Source organism: Ischnura elegans, chromosome 9 (genome assembly GCF_921293095.1).
Source record: "Ischnura elegans chromosome 9, ioIscEleg1.1, whole genome shotgun sequence".
Classification (NCBI taxonomy): Eukaryota; Metazoa; Arthropoda; class Insecta; order Odonata; family Coenagrionidae; genus Ischnura; species Ischnura elegans.
The window spans coordinates 50,609,963-50,632,442 of NC_060254.1; the positions used below are offsets into that span (position 1 = coordinate 50,609,963).

Consider the following 22,480-nt stretch of genomic DNA (forward strand, 5'->3'; position numbering starts at 1 on the left):
TGGTGACTTCACTGCCAATTGTGCAGGCAGCTCCCGCGGGCTAAACAGTCAGTCGTGGCGTGACAACCGCAGAGACCATTTTCTAGTCGCGGCAGGAGCAATTCAATTTCGTTCCCCCCAGCGCCCCATTCAATATAGGAGAGAGCTGGCGGCTTTTTACGCGTCCGGCGACAGTGTAGTTGTCACGTGTTTTCGATGGAATGAGTGTTGCTCCATGCTTACGTTATTTAACACTTTGACCGCCATTGTGTTTTTGCCCTAAATTTCCTGCGACTCCATTGGCGTTTTTTTTGTGCATTTTATTTTCTCGTGGCATGCAAATGCAAATGATGCCACAGCAGTGGCAGATCCAGAGACGGCTTGGAGTGGGCTAAAGCCCACCTTTGGTTATCCAATTTACTCTTGATAAACCTGCGTATCCCTAGGTACGTAACCCGGCTTATGAGAGCGTCTACGAATGGTTAAGCCGGTGATGAGACAAGCAACCGAGTGCTGAAGGTGTCGCTGAGATTTCAGTTCCTGTGAGGTTCCCCTGAATGCATCCGTTTTGAAATGACACCGCTTAAATACCTAATCGCCATGATAAAAAAATTTCTCCCGTGCCTATGCTTCCTATAATTGACACTAATTATTAACTTGTCACCGTATGATCAAAATGAGGTCAACAAAATACATTACCGTTACAGAGCCTCGAGACCTAGTCCCCCAGGTGAGTAAACGACACCAACCAGTGACCACTAGACAAAATGACTCATCTGTAGGATGGCACGCTAGAGTTACCATACCTGAGATGTTACCATACCACACCAGAGTTACCATACCTGATATGCTCATTTACCTAAAAATCTTGCTATGTGACCATGAATTCCAAGTTCCCCATTTCTATGGTTAACATCCTTCCCTAGCAACGCCAGGTCATATATATAAATTGACGCAACCAAAAAAAATAAAAATTTAATTTATGTCTCACAAACATTATTCACCTTCGAAGTACTCTCTATATACACTGATACATTGGTTAAAACGTTTTTTCCACTACGTTAAACATCTTTGGTACTTATTGTTTCCGATGCCTTGCAGCGCCGCCTTCGATTATCTTTTCACATACCGAATATGACCAAAACATATCCCTTACATTACCACATTCATCCGGTTGAACAAAAGGAACTCGAGAGGTAAGAGATCTGGTGAGTAGGGTGGGTGAGGAAGTAGTGTCATGTTTTTTTATCAAAACTAAAGTCGCGACAATCAGCAACACGAGACGCTTTTGATCAGGAGGCAACGAGCGGGAGATGAATTTCGCCGCAATTCATTTCACTTGCCAATGTTCGACTAAAATTCGCTGTAATGAACTCCATGAATTACCAGATTGTTCAGTGAGTCCGTCAATAGTACGCCTCTTATCCTCGTACACAAGGGTGAGAATTTTTTGTCTCCTCATATTCATCAGTTCTGGACCTGGAAGGCCGGTCCTGTAACGGTAATGTATTTTTTTATGTATTTCAATATCAGATAAATCATACACTTTGCCCTTAATTTTTGTTCTGCGGATAATATAACCAGCATCCTATAATTTACGATTGGGATAATTTGTTAATATTTATTATACGGCCGGTTTCTCTTATTCATATGGCCTCAAAACAAACTCAACAAATTATTAATTTCTCAAAACTTACGGAAAAAAATCCATTTACTTCAAAAGCATTTTCTTTCAAATCAGGTCCAAGTGATATAAAAATATTCAAACATGCAAGTGATGTAATTTTTTGTTAAGTGTACTGTTAAGGGACAGACTTAAGCAGTTGAAGACTTTAAGAAACACGAGAAATACCTTTTTTGTCAAAAATGGATACGAAGTGAGGGCTTATAGTTAAAAGATTCACATTTTTTTTACGATTCGCACCGTAGTTGCGCAGGTGTGGTATTTTATCTAACCCTTAAGGTTAAAAATTTTGTTTTCCAAGAATTTTAACACTTATGGTATCAAATATCATATTATCATAGGGTTAGAATTGTAAAAATTAAAGAAAAGTAAATTTACGTAGAAATTCCCATTGTATGCTTACCCTGTGACACTGGCATATCTCAAAATTACAGTTTACCACACACGTGTGTATATTTCATTAGCATTGCTTGATATTAGTATACCTGGGGTCAGGGTGATGTAGACATTACGTGAAAGATAAAAAATGTCGTGTCCTTAGAAACTGAATGTAATTTGTTCCGAGCGAATTTCAAGGGTAATCTTCGAGAGTTACTGACTTTTCAAAATTCTTCATGATATCCCGATGTATGTAATTAAACACTGGTGTACTAACACCTCGTGCCACACGCCTTTTCAGGCGTCTTGCGAGGTTGTATGTAAATGTACATGTAAAGCTAATACCAACTCGTTTAGGGCTTATATGATCTCATTTTTGTGCATAGAATCTTTAGCGGTCATCTCCGGACCAACGAAATTCTCCCTCATTTCCGTTTTCATGTTCCTCCTTGCCCCTTATGTAATAACTCTCTGCTTCTCATTTCGCGATTCCGTCTTTCCACCACTCAGCGCTCTCTTTTCTCCCGAATCCCGTCGCGTGACCGAAGGTTGATGAATGATGGAAAAACAAATTAAATAGATATATAGCGATTTTTCAAATAGGCTTGATAAAACTGTTTTTAATTGATAAATATACCTTCAGAGCTGTAGGTGAGTGTATGCTAAGTCACTTTTTTTAAAATTATTTATTTTTTATTTTATTTATCCCAATCACCCCCCCAAACAGCACAGTGAGGCCTTAACATCGGCAGTTTTAACAATCAACAACAGACGATCACATACATCCATGTCGTGGAAAGAGCAATCTATCCAGGCGGGACTCGAACCCGCGACCTAGGGAGTGGTTGGCGAGGACCTATCCTCGCCGCCGCCACTGAGGTCGATTAGGATTGTGTGCGAAATATTTCCCGGAACTAATCACCATAGGATTCCTCAAGCACCGATTTCATTTCAGTAGCAAAGGTCTCCGAGTATATAATTGCCACTTTTAATGTAAAACTTGGATGATCTAAGGCATTTTGTTTCATTTATACATAATCACATTTATTCCTGTTTTAATCAGCAATATCGAATGCTGCTACGAACACGCTTCTGTGTTATTCTAGCATTTGCTGAGCTTTTATAACGGTAAAATTATTTTTTTCATTAAATGCTTTATGCATCGTGAAAGTATTTCGTGCGCATGACCTGGGCGTTTCATCCCTGGATACGGTCTCGCTAGCCGTATTTATCTGTATCTCAGAGTGGCCAAGCGCGTCAACCCTTTCGAACATAGATGGAGAATCTCTCTGAAAACAGTTCTTTCCTAATACTCTCCAACCCAGAAACTGCCCTACCTAATGGTATCGTATGCGATACGCACCCACCTACCTTCCGACTACAGTATGCCATCGGTCAGAGGAAAGGAAGGAGGACACCCAGAGATTCCATATTTCCCAACGAACTAAGCTAAGTCCTTATATTCCTCTCCTAAATTCGCTCCTGTGCTATCATTACTCCTCTCCATTGCAAAGACTTGGTCTTCTTCAGCTGCGATCATTTGTACCTGTTTCCTTCCCTATGAAATACCTTTGCCACTTTTAAAAATATCTAAATCAGCAGCAGTATTAATTTGAAGAGTTTCTTCAAGCGAATGATTTTTTTTTAATAATACCCCCATAAAAAAACTATTTCTTTTCGAAGATAATAAAAAATGAAACGTTTCAGACTCTTGCAAAGTGATGTCATGCTAAGATAAAAATAATTCAGCACTATATGTAAGCAATTTAATGAGATAATATTTAATTCCAATTATATTTTAATATTTGACATGATAAAATAATGTATAAAAGATCGTAAACTTTTCCGACGAATAGTATTGATTGACTGACTGACTGTTGATGATTACTCACTGACTATAAGTCTTAGCCCTGATAAAGATGAGGAGATTTCTAATAGAAACATTGGCCTTATACAGCCTTACCTGGTGCCGAACCCAATAAGATTTCATCATTAAAAAAATAATGTGTAAAGTGACACGGGATAGCTAGTTCAATCGTTAATTTTGCAGTTTCGTGCTTTTCGGGATTGTCTTTTTATTAACATCTTTGATATAAAGGCAATGGCAGCATTTCGCTGCCCATCCTTGCCAATTGCAAAAAGAAATAAAACATAATAATTAATAAAATTTGAAATACCAAAACGGTGAATAATAAAAAGAATAATAAGACTATTATTCAAAGAAATGAATAATGAAAAGGAGAAAAAATATCAATAAAGACTCACATGTGTATGTAATCAAAACTTATATTTATATGCAATCAAAATTTATACTTTTATGTAATAAAAACCAAATCTGGTAAGCTCAAATCATTTTTTTCGTTCTTAGTTTCTGCTCGCACAAACACATCACTATCCCCACAACATAAGCATCTGCGCACAATATAAATCCACTGTCAACTGGCTGGCTAGGGTGAACTGGTTCACCGGGACAGCTGAAACGCGCTTGCGGCGCATCAATTAGTGCGTGGTATTTCGTTGCCACTAATAAAGTCCCACCCGAGGCGGTTTCCCCGCCCCTTTACTACCACGCTATTCAATCCCTCTACCACGCGGCCACTACCCGCCCCAGAATATTGGGTCATCTTATTTCCTCTTTTCTCTCCCTTCTACTTTGACCTCAACTCTTCTCTCTCTCCTCTCCTCAACAATCCCTTCCGTTTGCCCAGAGCGGACCCACCCACAAACCCCTCCATTCTATCGCATTCCTTCCCGTTCATTGCATTAACGGTGGGTCGCCCTTTCCCAATATTTTCCCTTTGCCTTCAACTCTCTTCCCAAGTATCCATACCTCCCATCACGATCGCTTTAGCCACCTCCTCTTTCGCCTTCGTTTCGCAAACCCTTCGTTTTCGCATTCTTCTTTTTAATCTTTCATCCCAGTAAGAGGAGATTTTTTTTCACCAACACTGATTTATGAACTTCTTTTATTAGGTCAATTGGTGTTAGACGTGGTTATAATCTGTTGCGTGATTTAAGCGATTCCCTTATAAATGAACGGTTAAACTTCCTGAAAATTGAGGGGGAAATATATTGAATTTTGATATTCGCCAGCATAATATAAATTTGGATCACTATTATTCGCCTGGCATTTGCAAAGATTTAAAATCTACAAGCTTTTTACATTAGCTACGTCCTCGGTCACTCTTTTTTTCGGAGCACAATTCGCAAAACACCCCTAAATGCCATAAAACACTCTATTTCATGGATAAGAAAGTATAAAAATAGTGTTTCATTACCTAGTATTCTAGTAAATTGCTAATATTCGCAGACCTTTCCTTTTCAAAGTTTCGTTTTCATAATTTCATAGGAGTGAAAAAGGAGTTTCTTCTGCAAATACTGATTTAACAACGCCCTTATTGGATCAGTTGCTGTTCGATATATTCATGATCTACTGCGCACGTAGCTATGTCCTCAGTCATTCTTGTTATATATGTCCACTTCCCAAGACTTCTGTTACACAATAACATTCGTTTATTGTCGTCTTATTAAGTTTTTAATATGTTTGAGTTCATGTATTCAGGTTTAATTATGATTCCCTTATATTACGGTAAAAGCTTTGTACGGATGCTCGCAGTGAAGTCGTCGAGCCGTAATCTCTATGATAATAATTTCCTATGCATAGATAGATTCGATTTGTGTCTCATTTGCCGCCTTCTTTTAAGTTTCTATGTCGTTCTCTCTTTTCTAGTATCGTCTACATAATGAAAACAATAAGTTTCATCCTAACAATTCTATTACTTTTGTTAAAATTCAAATTGAATCTAAATTACCTAATAACGAGGTGTACTATATTGTACCTTCAGTGAACTTCAGCAAAACATCATTCAGTTTGCCAGACAAGGGGTATTTTGGTGAATATAAAAGCGGGTGATCCTAATAAAGGAGGTAGGTGAATGATGGGGTGAAATGAGGCCAAAAATACACCGGTATTGAGGCTTTCATCGACTTGGAGATAAAGACGTCACTTCTGCTCAAAAGGCAGAAGATAGATATCGGTGTTGATCTCACAGACTCAGACGCTTTGCTCCCTTACAGGCTGCTTTATAACAAAGAAAAACACACTACCCGCGGGCGTAAGGAAAATGATGGCTTCAACATGCCCGCATGAAGGTTTACGCGATTTGGTTGTAGGAATGAACTTCCGGGAAATTGAGGGGAAAAGTTATTGACTTTTGATACTTGCCAGCATAAAACAAATTTGGCTTCGCTATTATTCGAAAAATGTGTGCATAGGTTCAGAATCTAGAAGCTTTGTAACTTGGCGGGGTATAACTTGCGTTGAGTAACTGGGCAGCATTGATCAATTATTTCCACAAATGTATAACAAGTTGGTTTGAAATAGGCTTCACCGCTCCATTTTTACGGAAAAAGATTGTTAATTATTTAAATAAATATTTGCAAAACCCCAAAGTAAAGAGATGAAGTTGAATTATAAAATAATTTAGGCTTGTTTTCTAAACATGGATTCACTAAAGAATAGCAAAGATTTAAATTTGGTAATTTACCGAAAAAGTCAAAGATGATCTTTTTTATTTACGTTTTTCAACTTTGACGCCATGTATACTCATTATTTATGTGCTGTAGCACCTAAAAAATCAATTCAACAAGTTATACACCAGCTAATTGAAAATTCACGCTATTTTGCAGCTTCGTCTCTCTAAAACATATCGATGAGGTTTTGGTGAACTTTTTCGATATCGACCACTACGCGCTGTTTTGTTTTATGGATGATGAATTCTCTCCTCGTTATCTTGCTTCAAGAAGAAAGTAAATAAGCTTAAATTTAGTGTAATTATTTTGTTTTCATGGATAGTTGGCGTGGTATTGGGGGTAATTGTTAACAGGAGCAAATGTGGCCGTCTCAGTCTCCATGTGGAAAAATATAAATTATTTCCTTTGTGATTTTTCTTTGTGCATTTATATATTAGCGTGGACACGATAGAGCCCACCGCGAAAAAAAGAAGGGATCGTATTTCAAATGTCCAACCCGTTCTTTTGTTTCTTCGCGACCCTCTTAACTCATTACCTCCCGTTGACCTCATATTACATCAATTTAAAACTAAGAGATTTCGGAATTACTTTAAAATCGCATAAACAGCCTCCATGCTATTAGGTATATTTAACTGATACACACATGAGATTTTAAAATCGGTTTAAATTAATTGGTAAACACGCTTACACCTGCAATCTGTTAGATATGAGATCACGAGGAGATAACGGGTTAAAATATTAAACGGCAGAACCATAAACGTAATAAGGGCTCATTGAGGGTATTCACATATTATGTATCTTGTTTCCTCCGTGACTTACATTTTTCCCACTACATTCAGTCGGTTACCGTTGAATATATATCCTGATTGGGACATGTGTCGACCATTTAACATCTTAATGGGCAATATGGCGCTTTCATTCGTCTTTCTTGTTTCTCCACGTTATGTGAGATCTCAGCAACTAACAATGGCTTTTAATCAAATTAACGTTTAGGTGGACCTGTATAGAATATTTCCGTATCTGTTTCATGTCACTTTAGTAGACTTGACGTCCGTGAATGTGTTGCATATTTGTGACTCCCGGTATTTGCGCTTCCATATTCTACCTTTAGATACGCTCTTTGTATTGAAATCGCTACGATTGAGGCCATATTTCACATTTTATCGCTGTCATAATCGTTAGTATGGTACGGCCTGTAAAATTGGCAAGTAAGCATTGGATATAAAAATTTAAAGAGCTATCTTTCTCTGCATACATATTCTTCCACATCTACTGGAAATGTGACCGGAGACTGTAACCTCATCGTTGATTTTATTAACTCAGATTATAAGCTTTTCGTACATACTGATAACGGTGTAGCCTCATAACTAATTTTCAGAATTAAAATAAATAGATTAATATATTTGTGTCAAAGCAGGACATGTATTGGATCGTTATTTTGATATGTTTATGCCTTGCTTCACGGCAGCTTCTCGGCACCTTTGTCATGAAATAAAGTATCACTCATTCACGACTTAGGCCCACATTTGTACAGATATTCCTCATAACTATTTTTGTATCTTAGACATTCTTGAACAGTTGCGAGAGCCATTGTTTAAAGTTTGAATCTGACTAGAATGAAAGAAGTCATCGCCTTAATGCTCGGGTAACCATTTAAAGAAAAATTGGTGGAGAAAATGTTATTTTCAATTTCAGCCCATTGATTGATCACACGATGAATGATCTCATGTGCTATGATGTGCACTAATGACTACGGAACATCTAATTTAGTCGTCTGGCCTTTTAATCACGCACAAATGGGGATGACGGCGCGGGAGTCGAGAGATTATGCCAGCCCAGGCGAGCAGTGAATGATGTGTGAGTTAATGCAAAGGGGAGCTCACTGACTGGTGATCTTTTATTCCCAGGTTTCTTAGACGGTTGGAGGGATAATGGGGGAAAATTAGAGTTGGGTATAATGAGGACAATGGGAGGCTTAATTAGTGCTCTTGTTTGTATTACGATTTTGGAATGGAGAGGTGCCTTTCGGAGCGGCTGTGAAAACCATATATTCATTTTATGTCAAATCACCATTGTCGACAATGATTCTCTGACGATTACGTCTGATATTCCGCTCAGCTGTGTGAAGACTGGAGGTTTATTAGAAGCGTAATCAGTGAGCTAGAGATCATCTAGATATCTTTTCCGACTCATAGCCTCAGCTTACAGCGCTGAAATTTCGTAGATCGTTGGTTCCCGTTTGATGAGAGTATTTTTGAATTCAGTGGATATGTTAAAGGGCAAGTAGTTGTTTCATCTACTTTTATAACGAATGCACGAGGAAGCTTTTTCTGCATATGTACTAGGGTATTGATTTTCTATTAGCTATTTTCTTTTAGTGGCTTGCTACAAAGCAATAGCATCTATCTTCTTCTTTTTTAGGCAAAGCGTCTCATTGAGCAGATTTTAAAAATCATTGCCGTGTGGAGACCATGGGCGGAGTTTTGAGTTTTATGTTGGGGGGGTCAGCAATTCTATCGCGAGTTCAAGAACCTATTGAATACTCCCTCGTGAAACAGAGATATCTCTGGAATCCTTTAATAAAACACGATTTTTAAAATTTGCTATAACTTTTCAATTTTTGTTTTAATTGCACTTGAATTTACAGGTTACGTACTTTTTCGGACAAATAATCTTTTCAGCTCGGGCTAACCCTTCCACCCCAAAACTCCGCTTATGGTTGGCACCATTATTTGTCGGTAGTATTTTTGAAGGTTTCATTTCTTTCGATGAAAACTTTTTAAGACGCGTAAACCTATTTCATGTTGAGAGGTTAGGACTGGACGTGGTGCGGAGTCTCCATGATGCCACTGCCTTGAGTGAAGAACCGGAGTCATGTCTCGTTTTGCGGTGACCTTCCACACTCGGGATCTTAGAAGCCAATTACCTTCTCGTTCGTCTCGATCAATGCACTGGAGTTGCACGGACGCGATTTACCAACGTACGACGCGATTGACAGCTGCCATGCTTAGGCGTGTGTGAGAGCTTCTCCGCATCCTGTAGATGGAGTAGTCTGGCAAAGGGAAGGGATTTTGCACTAGGCGAGAAGGATAGGAGAATTTATCGGCTGGAGGTGTGAGGGTTTATACCAGGCGATAAAGCCTCGATTCCACGTACTATGTCCGCCCTTGGAGCAGGACACGTTTAAGATAAGAGGAAAGAGATGGGGTAAAGGGGAATTGGCGCTTTGGGGTAATGGATATTCGTGTTGCTAACCGGTTGATGCAGCGGAATGATTAGGGATCACTTGTCGTTCTGTCCCTCGAGAACCATTAAATTCACGGAGGTAGTCTGCCATTTCAAGGAGGGATTGCAAGTGAAACGAAACGAAAAGGTTTCGTTTCGACCCAGAGGGAAACGAACATACGAGGCCTAGGTTTTGTTTCGTTCCTGCACGAAGTTAAAGTCACCAAGGAGTTAAGTTTCGACCCGGGACGAAACTTTACTCCCGAGAATGAAAACAATTAATCAAAACTCCGCTGCTAATAGTTAAGTTTCGATCACAGAAGTTGAGTGGAGGGGGACCAGAGGGAATAGTTCCGACCCATTACGTGTGACATACGTGTAGAGAGGTTAAAACATCGAGATTAAAGATGGAATGGCCAGTTTGCGTTCACCGTTCTCCCGTTAGTGGTAATATATGAGAGTCCCATGGATCTAATAGCTAGTAGACCGAACCAATAATTCGTTCAACCATATTTCGTGCTTGGAGTGTGGGTCGAAACTAAACTGTTCGAAGGAGAAACTAAACTGTTCGAAGGTGCGAAACATTATCAGCGTTCCGTTTCGCACCTGATTTTTAGTCTACTTTCGACCCAAAGTAGTTATGACTCTGATTTCGTTTCGACCCTGAGTTTAGATCCCCGGGTTTAATCCTTTTTCGTTTCATGATTTAAGCACAAATGATAACATCCACACTATTTTATTTATCACTTAACCGACCATGGTTTTGACACTAAGTGTAATTTTCTAGTGTCGTGTGTCGAAGTGTCTAAACCATGGTCGGTTAAGTGATAAATAAAATAGTTTGGATATTACAATTTGTGCTTAAATCATGGATATAGTGTTATTCCACAAAATTAAGCCTGAAACGATTTTATACTTTTTTGTTTCGTTTATACACTTCGCTCCCGGGAACGAAACTATTGAAATTTTACTGGTTTGACTTTAGTTTAGTTTCTACTGCCATCCCTGATATAAAGTAGGTTCAAGAGCAAACGGAATTGTATGTGTCACTTTCTAGAACATATATATGCATAGCAAGGTGATGCGAAAAAGTTTAAATTATTAAATTAAAGTTGATGTGGTGATGGTAAATTGTGGTAGGTGAATTCTCAAAAAGCGAGTTATTTAAATCGGATGATAACACCTGTTGAAATTATTTTTTTTCGTAATTTTTTATGCTAATCCTAAAATTTTTGTTATTATATTGTGAAGAAAGATACAGCAAATTCCATATCACACGATAGGTAAATAATTTCTTATGGGATTAAAATCTTGCCGTCGTGAAAATTCTTTATAGTTTACGTAATTTGTGTTCAATTTTTAACTCCCTATAGTTCCTATTAGGTCCTAATACAATTTTTTATAAGCGTAGAAACACTGCAAATTCCGATAAGGATATCAAGTTGCTGTTTAAATTTTTGAGTTACGATATAGCTAGAGAAACTCCGCTTTGCACCTGCCCTACCTCTCTAATTTGTTGTATACACATGAAGGACGTTTGAACGTTGGAATCATAGTCGGTGTTTCGAAAAATGCTAGATGTTGAATAATTAGGGTGAAGTCTCTGTTCCAGGAATGTGAATGCCATTCTGATGAAATAAAGCGGTATGAAACGTGTCGTATCCCATGCTTAGCTGTCAAATGTAACTTTTGAACCACTCTATACCATTATTTGAACTATTACCGGATTATTTGCTTTGTAAGTAAAAAAATGCGTTTATAGAGTATGGAAAAGGTGCTACTAAATATAACCGCTGGCATAATATGTCAATTGAAAAGTTAATTTAATTAATTATTGGCATGTCTTGATGAATAATGCTGTCTTGTAACTTTAAGATGTCATGAATGGGTGTAGTATCATACCTTTTTTTGAACCAAAATTCCTTAAATGACCAAATAAATATTGGTTTTGAATCCGGCATTCACGGCAGTATTTCTTTTAAGAGAGACTGGATGACGATAAGTGTGTTGGTATCCAGGGGGGTGTTTCACAGTCTCTCCTTCCGAACGGATCGGGAGACAACGCGGATTCTACGTCACTTACTATCGGCGAGGCAATCCGTTCGTTTCAGACTTGCTTCCTATCGACTCATGGAAGGATTTCTGATAGGATAGAAGTCGATTGGGGTAGAGGTGCCGGAAAGTCACTCCGGTTGCGAATAGTGATCTATGATAATGCTATTTTTTATTAACTATTTGGCTCTAATAAAATAACACCACTTTATTTCATGAGTGCTAATATATGTGGATGTTCTCTTAGAGTAATATAGGTGTAAGTGAATTTAACTGTCGTGTAAATTAGACAATAAATGCGCAGACGGTATAACTGTCGGTGCATGTTCCTTTGCATATTATTTGGACGAGTAATTTGGCAAAAAGAACGCGAAATAAGTTGGAATGCAAGGCGTAATGACTTACAAATATGTATGTAGCATAATGCATTGAATAAGTGTCCGTGGGTTTGGAAGTATAACAATTTGCCTAGTTTCATATGATTGTGTGCATGACTTGGCATCGTAGCTACATTGAAATTAGACGTGGTTATGTACCTAATTCAGTGGATTCCATGGTGTACATTCTAAAGGTGCGTTTTAATATGAAATATTAGTTCATGCATAACGGGAATAGCCACGGTAACAACTATACGGAGTCACCCTCACACCATCTTGTCATGTATACTGTATAGCCCACAAATTTCCGCATACTTGAGAGAAGCGTCGGTGAAGCAATAGAATTAGGCACTAGGCCGTGAATCAAAGGGTAAGTGTTCGATTCTTGATCGCAGCTATTATTTATTTCCGACGCCGCCAATCCTATGAGACTCTGAAACACCCTCGAGGATTTGGATAAAGGGGTAATGCAGGGGAGCGCGCGGGAACAGCTTTATTTCTCGCCGTTCTGCTACATGGGAACCACTTCGTACGTGTGTAGCCGCCTAGCACTGTGCTCTTAGCACTCATTCATGTATGTCACGTTGTGCATATCGTGATGCTATCTTATTAAGGTAGAAATGATATTTGAAGATTGAGGCGGAATTAAGAATGTGACTTGAACAGTATGGAATATCAATTTTACCTCATTCATGAATAATATCATCTTCTGTAGCTGATTACGGTCTATTTATCTTTGCCTTTTCTTGCGCACAGGTTCTGGTTGTATTAAAATTAAATTTTAGTCTTTACTCAGTAGCGAATTATCATCTGGATAACTTTTTAATCATTATTTCTCTAAATTATCTTGACATATTAGTAACATTAAAAAGAACTTTGTGCTTTCACATAAGTATAATGTGACATTTGTATAATGTGAAAGCACAAAGTGTGAAATTATTATAATGTGAAAGCACAAATTTCTTCTTTTTAATGTTAATAATGAATCGCTTTCACCAAGTTACGCCTCAAGCAATCAATGACATATCAGATAATAAATAAAATTCAAGTAGATCAACTGTTCATAAATATTGATTACCCCGGATTCCTGTGTGGGATGATTGTCCGGTCGGTTGATATCCATGATAGTGGTTAGTGGTAATGAAATTGCCTAGTGAAAGTTTTCTAAAAATAGATACATGTTATTCATCTTGATACTTATTACCTTACTCTTTTTTATGACTGGTATAATAATGGTATCTTTGTATCCGCAGTAATGTATTTCCTTACGGGATTATGTGTTTTCACACCTTTCAAACGAAATATCTCAGGCACAGCCATATCATTGTGTTTTCAGATAGGGATATTCCCTTGATCCTGGTACACAAGGTAGAGCTTCGCACCTTGCATAAAGCCCTTCTAATACCATGTGAGAAGATTCGAGCGTCCCGTTGAGACCATTGCTGTGGCCACCCCTGCACTCACCCGCCCCTGAATCGACTCGGGTGTACCTTCTTCCTCATCCGACCTCCTTCCTAGACGAACACAAGTGATTATGTTCCCTATTTCAAATCCGGATTTCGCGAGGACAATTCCATTGTAACCCCATCTCTAGGCCTCCCAATCACCATGACCTTTGACCTCTCGTATCGTCTATCCTCCCCCAGTGATTTTATGCAATCGTATTTAATTCATTCATCACAGCCAGTCCTCCTAACTGTCTTCTTCTTATCTTGCAGACTTTTTCCCAATTCTCTTTGAACGATATTACTTTCTGTATGCGTATTTCATCAACTCTTCGCTTTCTTGCGCTTCCTAATTGGTGTCAATTAATTCCTCAATGATGCATCACTTCGAGCAGGTAATATGTGAATGGCTCAAAGTAAAGCGCCTCTACGAGTAAATTACCATCATCATAAGTTAAAAATACGATACGATTTCAATAACGAATACATATTGTGAGTGTTGCTACTAAGTTTATGCTCTTACTATCATACCAATTTTCGTGAAAAATTTCTTTCCGCTTTAGGATTCGATAAGAATGTCGATGCAATGTAAGTGGGTCATTGAACTTATTCAACGACTGCTTCCTTTTTTTTGACAATTTAGCTCAAGAGGGTTGGAGATATAACCCGTAAGTTATTCGGTTAGATGTACCGTCTTTCTTATACCTGATCTATTGGGAGTCGCTATCCAACTTTTTGGAATTGTTTCGGGCTTGACGTAGTGGAAATTTGTTATATCCTTATAAAATATTAGACAACAATAACAATTTTCACTCTTCAATACACAATGTGAGATCATTCTCAAGGTGATGAAACAAAAACTCTCTTTTTTGTCCAATTTTTACTCGTCCTTTTTTTTTAATCATATCCGTTTGAGTCTGGCCTAACCTCTGACTTGGTACGGGTGCAAACAGCCCCAAAGGCCATTGCACGTACGTATCCCCATGAAGCAAGCAACGGTGAGATGGGCTATTTACACTCGAGCGTACGCACCTCTTCAAGCCCGCAAGAGCAATTGCGGTGGAGTAGTGGCTGACCGCGACGGTTCAGTTCAGTGCGGATGATCCCCCATATCGTCGGTGGCCTCGACGCAAAACTGCGTAACACTAGTACGGTTTTTCCTCCACAAGAATCAAGATTTATTTTGCATTGAAAAAATTGTGTCTGTATTATACTTTTTATAGTTTAGCCAAAAGGTATTCTGTGGAGAGGCTAGGAAATTTGCTACTGCTTTTGCTTCCATTGCACCAATCGTTAATTTGAAATCGGCTCCAATGAAAATGTAAAATAAACATTCAACAGTACAATTTCCACCCTAGCGTCTGCAGGCTACCTCACAGAAAGTTGGATACGGGAATTCGCAAGGAGAAACAAGAACCTCAGAACAGCCAATAGTAAAAATTATTATTTAGTGCAGAAAAGAAGATTAATTAGTATAGACCGTCAACAAAGGATCTACATGTTCTTCGTAATGTCAACGAAAGTAGTATTTGCGATGAAATATGAAACGTAATTTGTATCAATTTCAAAAATATCTCTATTTAATCGTAGTAAACTAATGCAACGATTATGATATATTAGTATGTTGCGAGCCATAAAACTCCAAAATTGGGTTTTCATTGTTCTTTTTTTCAATCTTCATAAATTAAATTGTTCTTGAATATCAGGTGATAATGTTCTAGTACCTATCGAATATAAATGATGCTACAACTCTTTTAACCTAGGTGGATGCATATATATCTACTGAGAATATTAGAGCGTGAGATAATAATGTTTTTAATTGAATTAGAGGAAAATTCTTTGCAAAATCCACATAAAGTATTGTTTATTGCTATTCAAGATTATTTTACACACCATTAGCTCATGTTTCTTTGAACAGAAATGTTTTCAATATTTTTGATGTACAAGAAAGAATTAAATACTCATATCATTGACTTTAATTTATTAATAAAAAATATGATTGGGAGCAAGAAATCAAATGGTCTCTTGAAAACGGCTCATATTAATATTTGTAGACTAGAATCTGAGTAAATATAGCTGGAAGGGATATAAAATTGGCTCTCCTCTTTGAGGCCGTCTTAAGGAGAATTTTTGAAAGCGCAAGTGGCTTAGCATTCTTGAAAAGGCTTTATGCGGAATCACAAAATGAAAAATCTCTCGCGCAAAATTGAGAAAGCGTTGTGAGGAATACTCCCATCCACCCAGCGTCTTCATTCTCTCAGTCCTCCAGAAAACCCGTTCCCTCTTCATCTCGTCAACTCTGGCGCGCATTTCACGCCGGGATTACGTCGGGAACAAGCACTTTAGGAGTGGAAGGTGTTGTCTTTCCAAACACGGCGAGGGAACTCTTTTGTCTCCAACCCAAACCCCTTTCCCTCTTTCTTTTCTTCCATACATTTCTTCCCTTAGCATCCCTTCTTATCTCTTTATATATTTCTACTGTATAGATACCTTTTTCTCAACTTATACGCAACCAAACTCTACAAATGAAGTACCAAAATGCACAGAATTTATCAGAGAACATGCGACGGCATATCTCACTTCCTAAATATCGCTATTGTTTCCTAAAATTGGTTTTAAAAAATGGCCCTTGATATTTCTCTTAGGGGATGAGGCGATCTGCCATCTTGACGTCACGCACTTGCTCCATGGTGCAGAGCAAACCTTTATTTCAGGATATTTAATTGATATCAATTTAGTTTCAGTTACATATTATCAGGGCCGGCCCTAGCAGGTGCGGGGCTAGGGGCGAACCTTCAGTGCGGGGCCCTTCACTTAAAATATTAAACTCTATACCCCATCTACAAACTCGAGCATTTTGAATCCCTACCACTCTCTGGCTAAGTATGTGTTCCCCTCCCAAATTCAGACTTCGTAATTACGCCGTTATGATACCATCACGCAGTTGAGTTCAAAATAGCATTATATAAATAAAATTTATAATTACATTTACTCATAAAATTATAACGTAAAATAAACATAAAAAGCGCGCTTTTTCAATAGGTACGTATTTTTATAAGTTAGATTATGAAAGTTAATTAGTTGTAAGCCTAAAGCAATTACTATGAAATGAAAAAAGATATATGAAGAGAAATGATATATGAAGATATAAAATGAAGAGAAAAAGAACTCGCCCTAAGGCCGGCCCTGCATATTATTATATTTTTTGCAATATAACGCGCTTTCAACATTATATTTTTTGCAATATAACGCGCTTTCAAAATATTATTTCAAGTTAACACAGAAAGGTCTTGGACTCAACACGTACTCAGTCTATGGCGAAGCATTTTCTGTCTATCTTTCTCTGGCACCCTCTTTTCTTTGTTTTCGTGTCTTGGTTATGGTGGAATGTTCGAGAGGTAAACTCTGACCTCAATTTGTACATGAACATTCCAATTAAATTTGTACATAGGACCCTGCCTTTTTTTCTACATTTTAAAATTAAAAACGCGCTTATCCCTCTGTGGACATGCATTGAAAAGAGTGGGGGAAGCCCTCTGGGAGCGGGCGCAGCACACTCGTTCTCAGTCAATTCCCCGCCCCCTACTTTCTGTTTTGTATGCTGCACCTTCTATTCCATAGTATGAAATATTATGAGCAAAGATTTGGCACTGAAATGTGCATAGCATGAGTTATGAAAACTTAATTGGATTTTTACTCCTCGTATAGGAATCATTTAACTTATTAGAATTCAAACCTTGATTTATCTTTCCGCAATCACGATCACAACCATGAAAGGGCAAACCCATCAGCATTATTAAAAATCCTTCACTCTTTTCCATTTCAATTTCGATCTTCAAAAAATAAAAAATTAACTTTTCTCTCTAAATTGGATGGATATGCGTTATTTAACCGTGACCTCAGACTACGCACTAGCACGAAAAATAGTTTCAAGGGACAGTACTAACGTCCAATTGTATGAATCTACGTAGCTGGTGTGTTAAGCCCTCGAAGGCTCTTGATTACACAAATTACTAATGTGGAGAATAAAGTATCTATTTGAGTGAAAATAAATTATTTCTTCGAGTTTAGAATGTCTCTATGGGTATATTTTGTATTTTCATGATGAAAAACCGTATTTTAATCGCAAAATTTATTTTTTCTAATCAATCAGCCTACTATTTTGAAAAATCTACTTCAACTTCACTTCAGAAACTCCTTTTTGGTTGTCTGCATTTATGATGCTTTACTTTTGGATAGGTGTAACTCAGAAGACTCTTGGTGATTGACTTGGACTCAGATTTATTGGGTAAAAAATATGCTAGTTTTAAGTCATTCCATTTTCCATTATGACTGAGAATATTAGGCCCACCTGATCTCATTCCGAATTCCATAAAGCCGTTAAATTTTAGCATATTGGATCGCTTAGCTTGTTAGGAAAAGATTTATTTAATTCCTCATCTCAGAAAACAGTAGTAGTCGGTATTAACATGGGGGTTTGATAAAATGTATCAACTAAACGTGGACATAGCCCCATGACCTGGATAAGGGCAATTTATCTAGGCGGGACTGGAACCCGCGACCTTTGGTTTGGCAGTATAGTGGGACCGATAAACCGATGGGATACTTCTGTCAGACAAAGGCGAAAACCTATCAAAACTATCCTAGTCCGTTCTTCGTCTCTCTGAGTCAATAACGGGGTCCAACAGAAATATCACAGATGGGAATTTGTGTTCAGTTCTATTAAACTGGCAGAAAAATTAAATAAAAGGACTGAAAAGGGTAACAAGAATTGCACGTCACTGGTTAAGGGTTTAATTAAAGGAACTGTACGACTTAGACCTCAAATTCATCGCTTTTTAATCCCAAAAGGAGGGAGTCTTAGTTTATTTTCGAACGAAAGATTATACTATATGCAAAGTATGTATCTTCAAGTCGAAAAATTTCCACTTTCTATGTAATATGTACCGCAGTATGTGTTTCAACGCATTTGTGACCCCATCAGGTCTTACATAAACTCCTGGTCACTTTTCTAATATTTATTATGATAGAGCTAGGTAAAACGGTTTTAATGATTACCCTGGCCGACTGGGTGTTTTAAATCTAATTAAAATTCTCTTCCATATTTAGGGATAAGGTAGTTTAACTTTTTCCTTTTTAATCAAAACCTAATGCCACATTATTATAGAATTAAATATGTAGGTCTCAATTTTTAGATAGAAACTTATTTATAGGTATACCTACATATTTAGCGATGAATTGGTTTTAGTTCGATGTTCGATGCAAGATGTTTCAAATTTTAGAAAAAATAAGCATCACACGAAAATTTAATTTAATTTTTAATGACAGCTCTTCAGCTACAATTATTTATGTACCTTATAAATGCAGTAGTTTAGTTTTTTGGTACCGCCATTTATAGCTACACTGAATGAAATATTGGTACCATTTGTGAATAATTTAGTAATAGATTGTGATGGATGGAAGGATTTGGCTTACCACAGTCTGTGAACTTCTCCCTCGGGAACTCACGTAAGAGTTCATTGCGCCATAACCGGAAACACCCAGTGTTTCGGCTGAATTATGTGCGACCTTAACCAATAACGGTGGAACAAAATCATATTTCTCTTCATAGTTAGAGTTACTGTCTGAGTGAGATCAAATTATTTCTGTTAACTTAAGCGTAATTCGCCAAAGCAGCCAACAAGCTCTTAAGTCTCTATTTGTACCAGTCTGGTAGGATGCTGTGTAAGACATTACGAGGCCTGCACACGAATAGGCATTGCTTTATTTATAGATGACGTTCTCCTTGAAAATGGCTCTAATGGAGTTGGTATTTTCATTGAGATACACTCTCTAATTGCTGATGTTTCCTGGTTAGATGCAAATTATAGTGTTAACACCAAAGCAAGTGAAGATACCGTAACTTAATCCGGAGACCTAGTACGAATAATGCTGGGAATTTGAAAATGTATTTAATCTTAACCCTTAGAAATTGCCTGTGGAAGTCTTAGAGTAATAAATTGCGTAACTAATTTTAGTTAATAATTCACAAGTGTTTTAAAAAGTTTTTCTTATGCCGGTATCTTTTTATTTGATCGAATTTTGCCGCAGTTGAATTTGCCGCACAGAAAAAAATTCCCCCTTCTTTTTGTCAATATTTTTGGTCAGGAGGTTATTTTTTTCTGTTTTCAATTATTATATTTCCATTTTATATTTTTGCATGACTGTGCCTAAGTAATCAGTTTGGATTTTATCCCTTGTGACTTTTTTTCGGAGTTCAAGCAATCTAAGCCTAGCGCGCAGCCTCCGAGTCTCCAGCGGCTCCCAGCCTAATTCGTCTAACATTTGGGTTACGCTGTCGCAGATTTTTACGAAACGCGCAGCCTTCATTTGTATTTTATTCAGTTCGCGGATTATGTCTTTCTGCACCGGATCCCATACGCTCACTAAATATTCAAGGTGCGGTCGGACGAGTGCGAAATAGCAACTTTCTTTTACTTTCGCATCCGAAGACCCTCCCACAATACGCTTAACGAATCCTAATTTCTTTAGGGATAATTGAACTCATTGCAAATTTCGGTCATTCAAAAAGATAATTCAACCTCTATCCAATTTTCAAAAAGTTTATATGTAAATACGAAGAATATTTCTGTTTCATGTTATTAAAATCTGAAGAAAGCACTTTTTGTGTAAAATATGGCATGGACTCATTAATGTACTGGACTTAATGGTGAAATAGATGAATTTCTATGGTGTCGAAATCATTATCATTAAAATTTGAAGGAAATACCCTGGCCTAGAAGGTCAAGTCAAGAAAATTAGAAAAAATGTTGGAGAAGGGGATACGTAAATGAAATATTAAAGATGACGCACTTCTCCATTATCTATCATTCACTTTCTTGGTGATAGGCCACAACGTAAAAGAGAACTTTTTTTAAATGTGTCCAAAATGCAACGCCCGGGATGTACTGAGATTAAAAATGCTCATGCGTCATATACCGCTAATTATTGAGAATTGTGAAAGAAATATGTCTTGAATATTTTTAGATGATGGAATAGGTGATAAAAGATTCATAAAATAAGAAATATGACTGCTGATAGGGATTTATGCGTCCCATTGTTCTAGCTCTCACCCGATAAACAGAAATAGGGTACAGTCAAAGTATAACTTGAAATTTAGGTTTAGGCCTTTTACGGAGGAAAGACATATCTTCCTTTCTGAGTAGAAAATTTATGAAAAAAAAAAAAAAAAAGAATTTTATGAATGAGGATAGAATGTTTGATGAGTAGAATGAGGAAATATTCATTCATGCTCCTCAGAAATTAGGGGATTTGTGAACTTGTGACAATGCCAATAGCAAAGAAATTTAACTCCTTTTCCGGCCTTATAGTCACCAAGTTCACCCAGTATTCGCATTATACTGACGTATGTTGCGAACCCTGTCCTTCTTGGCGCTGGTCAGTTGGCCTTTTGGCTGAGACAAAACTTTTAGGGTTAAACAACCTGACTAAATACTCATTCCCCATGTAATTCGTGTTGGACTAAATAGCGCTTGGTTCAGCCGGGACCTAAGTTTAGTGCTCCAAAGATTCATAAATAGTACCTTCATTGTGCGTTGTGTTTGTATCTTGTGTGTGTTGATACTGCTCTGTTTTATAAGCTCACTCCATAAATTCGTAAAATTGTCTGTCTCTCACTGCTAAAGAACCTCTCCCTCTTCTCTGGGATTACAACCTGCCTGCCTTAAACCTTACACGATAAACTGAAATAGGGCAAAGTCAAAGTATACCTTGAAATTCAGATTCAGGCCTTTTATGACGGAAAGATATCTCTTCCTTTCTAAGTGGAATGTTTTAAGAAAAGAATGAGGAAAATAATGTCAGGAATGAGGATAGAATTTTTTATGAATAGGCTGAATGAAACATGAAGACCCCAAAACAGCAATCCATCCCATATTCCTTCCGCCTAATCTAACTACTTACCAGATATGCCAGGACTATATCTTTCCTTGATAGAACTAAAAATGAAATAAGTAGTAGGCAGCCAATGGCTGTTAACTAAGCACTGATCATAAGGAAATGTGATAAACGTTGCGAGCGAGCGTTGTATGAGGTGATGGTGAAATGAATATGTACTCGATACATTGCACTTGTCATTTCCACCGATGGGTACATATTTTGCCTCTACCTCCATACTTTCCGTAAGTTGAACAGAGGAAGATGCACTGAATTGTTTTACTAATTTGGAATGAGTTCTGCAATGGCAATGTTGTAGAAACCAAAGTTTGTTATTTTTCCTATCTTTGATTATAGGAAGTAGTAAGAAGTATCTAAGCTATGCTATTTCTGTTTTAAAAATACTTGGCCACATTTTGAGATGCGATGGCGTGATGAAGACAACCATTGAAGGATGAGTGGAAGGGAAAAAGTACAGGGAACGGTCCAAACCAATCTTAGGATTTTTGAATAATGATGATGATGATAACGAAATACTATTTTATCCTAAAACGATTAAGATATTTTTGCATTCACCCATTGTCATTGTTTAATCTAATCATCTACATTGAATCTATAGAATAATCTTGTTATTCTTCTTCCTTCCAGCTCTGTCGGAAGAACTCCGCTTCGCGGAACCCATTCCGAACGTGACGGTAGCCGTGGGCCGGGATGCCTCGCTGCCCTGCGTCGAACACCTCAGCACGTTCAAGGTAAGATGTAGAAGAATGAAAACAAACAGCCGTCTCAATGAACTCTAGAAATGAGCACTAGAAAGGAACCTTTTGAAAACGACCTCTAGCAGTTTATTCTTTAGAGACTCCGTAATATAA

The 22,480-nt window shown here is 37.7% G+C and overlaps 1 long non-coding RNA gene across 2 annotated transcripts in view; it reads left to right on the forward strand.

The window, feature by feature from the left end:
- LOC124165663 overlaps positions 1–22,480 on the forward strand; it is a 188,607-nt gene that overhangs the window by 39,078 nt on the left and 127,049 nt on the right. For both annotated transcript variants that reach the window (XR_006866280.1, XR_006866281.1), the window contains exon 2: positions 22,257–22,360. This is a non-coding gene — a long non-coding RNA (uncharacterized LOC124165663). The remainder of the gene's footprint in view (positions 1–22,256; positions 22,361–22,480) is intronic.